Source organism: Suncus etruscus, chromosome 18, assembly GCF_024139225.1.
Source record: "Suncus etruscus isolate mSunEtr1 chromosome 18, mSunEtr1.pri.cur, whole genome shotgun sequence".
Classification (NCBI taxonomy): Eukaryota; Metazoa; Chordata; class Mammalia; order Eulipotyphla; family Soricidae; genus Suncus; species Suncus etruscus.
The window spans coordinates 35368230-35374173 of record NC_064865.1 but is presented as its reverse complement, the minus strand read 5'-3'; the positions used below and the strand labels follow the sequence as shown (position 1 = coordinate 35374173).

Sequence of the window (5944 nt, the reverse complement as noted above, 5' to 3'; positions counted from 1 at the left end):
TATGTACCATAAATGATGCAGTGAAAGATTTGTAATGCACTTTGGTCACAATAAAAATTTTTTAAAAAATTATTTTGTGTTTTTATTTTGGGGAGCCACACCTGGCTGTGCTCAGGGCTTATTCATGGTTCTGCATTCAGGGATCATTCCTGGAGGTCTGAGGGGATCATATAATGAGCCAGGGACCAAAGTTAGTTAAGGAACATGCAAAGCAAGTGCCTTACCCACAGTACTATCTCTCTACCTTCCCCCCAAAAAAATTATTTATATATTTTAAAAACCTAAACTTGATGAATTGATTGACTTACAGAAAAAAATGGGACAAAGCACTAAATGGACTTTAAAATAAATTAAAAGAAATGACTTAGTCTAAACAGTTAAGAGATAATAGACTGTGCTTGCTTCGGCAGCACATATACTAAAATTGGAACGATACAGAGAAGATTAGCATGGCCCCTGTGCAAAGATGACATGCAAATTCATTGAAAAAAAAGAGAGAGATAATAGACTAAAAATAAACAGATGGTGAAAGTGTAAGTTGGTCAGGTACCTAAAGCAAACAACATGGCATATTCTCAAAAAATTAAAATTAGACCTACTGGGGGTCAGGAAAATAGTACTGTGGATAGGGCACTTGCCTTGCATATCTGTGTTCAGTCCACACGGGACCACATATGCTTCCCCCTCCCCACTCTAGCTCTGCCAGGAGTGATCCCTGAGCAGAGAGCCACAAGTAAGCCCTTGTGTTCACAGCTGTGTGTGCCCCATCCTCCCCCCCCCCCCAAAAAAAATAGACCCATCTTATGATCTATCAGTTTTACAACTAGGTATCAAGACTGAATACAGAACTGAGAACAACAAAAGAGAGGGAAGGACTCTCAGGGGGAGGGGCCAGTGGACAGTGGCAGAGAAATAATGACATTCTCCTGGTAATCTTGGTGTGGTAATGAAAAGATATAAAACTGATAGGGCCGACTGATAGCATAGCACACAGCTGAACCAGGTTCGATTCCGGCATCTAATATGGTCCCCCAAGCTTTCCAAGAGTGATTTTTGAGCACAGAGCCAGAAGTAATCCCTGAGCGCCACTGGGTGTGGCCCAGAAACCCAAAAAAATAAGAAGCTTGAATTTGTACCATAAAATACATAGTCGTAAAAAATAATGTTACCTCTATAAAATTATTTACAAAGCCAATGAGATAACACAGAAGTCAGGGGCATATGCCTTGCATGTTGGGTGGGAGACAGGCTAGGTTTGATTCCCAACACATAGCCCTGGTAACCCCAACAACTGCTGGGCCAGAGCTGCACCACATCACTTGGCCAAAGCGTTGAACCTGTTGATCCAGACAACTGAGTATCGCTGCAGGTGGCCCCCATGTGTCACTGCTTTGGAGAACTCCCCCACAAAAAAATAATTAACAGAGATTAGATATTTATGGTATTAAAACAAAATATCAAACAAATAATCAAAGGCCCAGAAGAACAAACCCAAAATCTTAGCATTTGAAGGATACACTGGGTTCATTGTACTCTCCAGCTCCCTTAGTTTAATTTTGTAAGATTTTTTTATATATATATATTCTGGATCCAAGTTCTTATCTGATATATGATCTGAAGATTTGTCTTTCCCTTGGGGTGGGGAGGCATAACCCAGCTGTATCAAGGGACAACTCCCTACTCATTATTACTCCTGGCAGCATTAGGGAGTCAAACAGTGCCAGGGGTCAAACCCATACCTCCTACATGCAGAGCATGCACTTCAGCCAGGGAGCTGTTCTTCAGATCCTCTTCTTTCGGTTTTAAAATTTTAATGAGTCCATTTTGTCAATATTTTATTTTATTTTATGTGGTGCTGTAAAAGATTACTGTCTAATCCAAGACATTTTGTTTTGTTTTGTTTGCATGTGGAGAATAAATTGTCTCAGAACTGTTTGTTAAAAGAGGCTTTTTTTTTCCCCCTTGAGTTGTCTTAGCTCTTTTCTTGGAAATCATTTGGCAAAAGGTTTATTCTACTGCATTGATCTTTAGTGTCCACACCACAGCTGCCTTGGTAGCCACCGTACTATAGTAACATTTGACATTAGGAACTATAAATCTATTTTATTCTTCACAATAGTCTTAACTATTTTCTGTCCTTACCATTCTTCTTTTTTTTTTTTTTTTTTTTTTTTTTTTGGTTTTTGGGCCACACCCGGCGATGCTCAGGGGTCACTCCTGGTTGTCTGCTCAGAAACAGCTCCTGGCAGGCTCGGGGGACCATATGGGACACCGGGATTCGAACCAACCACCTTTGGTCCTGGATCGGCTGCTTGCAAGGCAAACGCCACTGTGCTATCTCTCCGGGCCCAAAACAGACTTTTTTTTTTTTTTTTTTTTTGGTTTTTGGGCTACACCCGGCGTTGCTCAGGGCTTACTCCTGGCTGTCTGCTCAGAAATACTCCTCCTGGCAGGCACGGGGGGGGGGGGGGGGGGGGCATATGGGACATCGGGATTCGAACCAACAACCTTTGGTCCTGAATCGGCTGCTTGCAAGGCAAACACCGCTGTGCTATCTCTTCAGGCCCCTTACCATTTTTCATATTAACTTTAAGATGCCTTTTGCAAATCCCCTAGATGGCTGAAGAAAGAAGAGGACCAGGCAATAGGAAGAATAAGTGTGAAGGTCCTAGGAAGGAATGTACCCATGGAAAAACTAGTGAGGGGATCAATATAGCCCAGAAGGAAGATGTATTATTAGAGGGGCCAGAGAGATTAACAAGACAGGCAAAGATGGGCACAGCTCAGTGGGCCCTTGCAGGCCTTTAAGAAATGTTTGTTTCCTCTGAACAAGTGGAAAAGAGATTATATAGCTTTGAGCAAAGAGTGACATGATCTAAGCTATATTTTAGGGGCTGTGACTACCATGGGGCGCAAGGGATTCTAAAGAGGTCAGGGATATAGCTCAGCAGTGGAGTATTTGTCTTTCTCATGTGAAATAGTTCAGTCCCCAGTACTGCCACATTTAAAAAATCATCATAGGAGTTGGTGAGATAGTACACAGGAGAGATTGTACAGTAGGGAAGGTGCTTGCCTTGCACACAGCCGATTCAGGCTTAATTCCTGGCACCTCATATGATCCCCCAAGCATGGCAAGGAGTAATTCTTGAGTTCAGAGCCACAAGTAAGACCTGAACACCACAGTGTGGCCCAAAAACAAAAAAGGAATTATCAGAATAAATGGTGGTTGGTGGGTTGGTGGGTGGGTTGATCGGTTGGTTGGTCGGTTTGCCTGAGGCTGGCCTCAGCATCCTATATGGTCCCCCAAGCTCACCAAGAGTGATTCATAAGTGCAAAACCAGGAGCAATCCCTGAGCACCACTGGGTGTGACCCAAGAACAAAAACAATAAAAGGTCCAGAGTCTCCAAAGTGTCCATGACTAAAGAGTAAATGATTGACTGGATCATCCTTCTCATGGAAAGCACAGAGAAGAACAAACATCTGTTTGACAAGACATAAGAAAAGAGGTCAGTTTTACATGAGAGAACCCTTGGGCCCCCAACACATAAATCAGCTCACAATGATCAGGACGTTCCTATCAGTATCAGCACTGTCCACTATGAAGCTTCTGGGTAGGGAAACCAGATCTCGGGGAAGCTTTCACACTCTCTGAACAGTAGGATCTTGTCCCAGGACAGAGCCTGGGACCCAAGTCAACATTCCTGTGGAGTGGGTGCAGGCTGCCTTCTCTTAGGTAAGAGATCTGTGAGTACTAAGATGTCTGTGAGCCTTCCTAATTCTTTCCATTTAGCTTCTGCCCACACCATACCACTGGCTCCCCTTCACCTAACCACTCCTGTCTCTGTTGTCACTTCCTCTTCTTTCTCTTAGACTCTAATCTTGTACCAAAGCCTTCCTCTGCAAAAAGAGTGAGATGAAGAACTTGACAGAAATGAAGCTTTTAGTTCTTTCTATTCATCATAGGGGTTAGTGAGATAGTACACAGGAGAGATACTACAGTAGGGAAAGTGCTTGCATTGCACATGGCCAACTAATGCTTGATCCCTGGTACCCTATATGATTCCTCAAGCATGGCAAGGAGCAATTCTTGGTTGTGGGTCTACAAAAAATTTGTTGTCTTATAATGTGCTTTCTCTTCTGAGGAACAACCCTAGTTAGCCAATTCAACAGTGCCAAAAGCAGGGACTTCTCACATCATATCTCTTCTGCCTTGGTCTCTCCACCCACACATGCAGACAACCACATGTGCATGTTCCTCCTTCTGCTTCTTTTAATATTATTACTTTCATTTTGGAGTCATTCCCAGCGATGCTCAGGGATCACTACTGGTAGTATTCAGGGAACCATACAGATTATTATATCAGGAAACAAATCTGGATCAACCATATGTATGACAAGTGCCCTACCCTCTGTAACGTCTCTCCAACTCAACAAAAAAAAGCGATGGGAAATGACAATTATGGACACGACAAAACATTCAAGAAGAAGGAGGCCAGAGTGATAATACAGTGGAAATAAGGTTTGCTTTGCATAAGACTGACCCAGATTCAAGCCCCAGTATTACATATGGTCCCCCAAGTACCTCAAAGAGTGGTGTTGTCTTAATATAAATTAATGAGTCATATTGTTGGGACTCATTATTGTCGGGCGATGGTGAGGCCTTTCTCAGCTAGGCCCAGCTCCCATAGCCCCTATGGTCTGGAAGGTCTGAAGGTTGCAGGATGAGGGCAGAGAGATTCACAAAGCAGTCCGATTAAGTTCCAGGAGTCAGCCATCTTTATTTCATGGTCCCTACTGCCATATACACCTCCTCACATGGCCTCTATACTAAGTCTTTTCCTAGCAGCTACTTCTCTACTCCTTCTGGCTCTGTCGGCCTCTGTCTCCCTTTCAGCTGCCTTTTCCAGGTTTCCTAACTGGCTTCTAGGCTGACTATCTCCCTTTAGTGATGCTACTGCTGCTGCTTCTTTGGTGATGCTCAATTGCTAAAGCTGAATCTCTCTGTTGATTCTCCCTTCTGCCCATTCTTACTTCTGCTTCTTGCTTATGCCTCACTTCTCTCTCTAACTCTCCTTCTTATCTCCTCTCTCTGCCCAGTCAACCTCTTCTACCCGCCCATTTTAGGTGTGGGCAGTTCTGATCATTCAGGTGGGATAAACAAGAAATTGGGGGAGGAGATACCCACAGAATGGTACCTGAGTGCAGAGTATGTCCTGAGCACAGTAGGTGTGCCCATACACACACAAAAGGAAAAAAAAAAACTCATGAAGAAGAAACATGGATAGCCTTTAACCAGATTAAAACAATATTAACTGCAACAAAGCCCAACTTAAAGCTGAATGAGATCCCATTTCATCTGTCCAGTGGCAAGTATCCTCACCCCCATGGTGAGTGGGAGGAAGCGCAGGGACACTGCTCTAGGAAGGAAAAGTTCAAGTTGCTTCTAAAGAATGATTCCGCAACACAAAAAGTTTTGCAAATAACTTTGACCTTTTGACTCAGTGGTTTCACTTCTAAGAATATAATCTAAAGGAAATAATTGGGAAACTATGCAGATATGTATGTTCAAGAATTGTTATTGTAGCACATTTAGCATACATTTTGAAATTGAGACTCACAGGAGTCAGTATGTAGCTCAGTGGTAGAGAACCTATCTTGCAAATTTGATGCTCTAGGTTGGATTCCAGACAAAAATTAATTTTTTTTTGTTTTTCAGCCACACCTGGTGACGCTCAGGGATTACTCCTGGCTATGCGCTCAGAAATCCCTCCTGGTTTGGGGGACCATATGGAAATATAAAGCAGAGGTTAAGGCACTTGCCTTGCACGTGGTCGACACAGGTTCAATCCCTGGCACTACATATGGTCCCCTGAGTAATTTCTGAACACAGAGCCCTGAGCACAACCAGGTGTGCACTCCCCACAAGAAAAGGGGGGAAGGAGA

The 5944-nt window shown here is 43.3% G+C and overlaps 1 non-coding gene across 1 annotated transcript; it reads left to right on the top strand.

The window, feature by feature from the left end:
• The first annotated feature begins 394 nt into the window (after positions 1–394).
• On the top strand, positions 395–502 carry LOC125996755 (U6 spliceosomal RNA). The gene has a single exon (XR_007491436.1). It is a non-coding gene; the product is annotated as a U6 spliceosomal RNA (small nuclear RNA).
• The last annotated feature ends 5442 nt before the right edge of the window (positions 503–5944 follow it).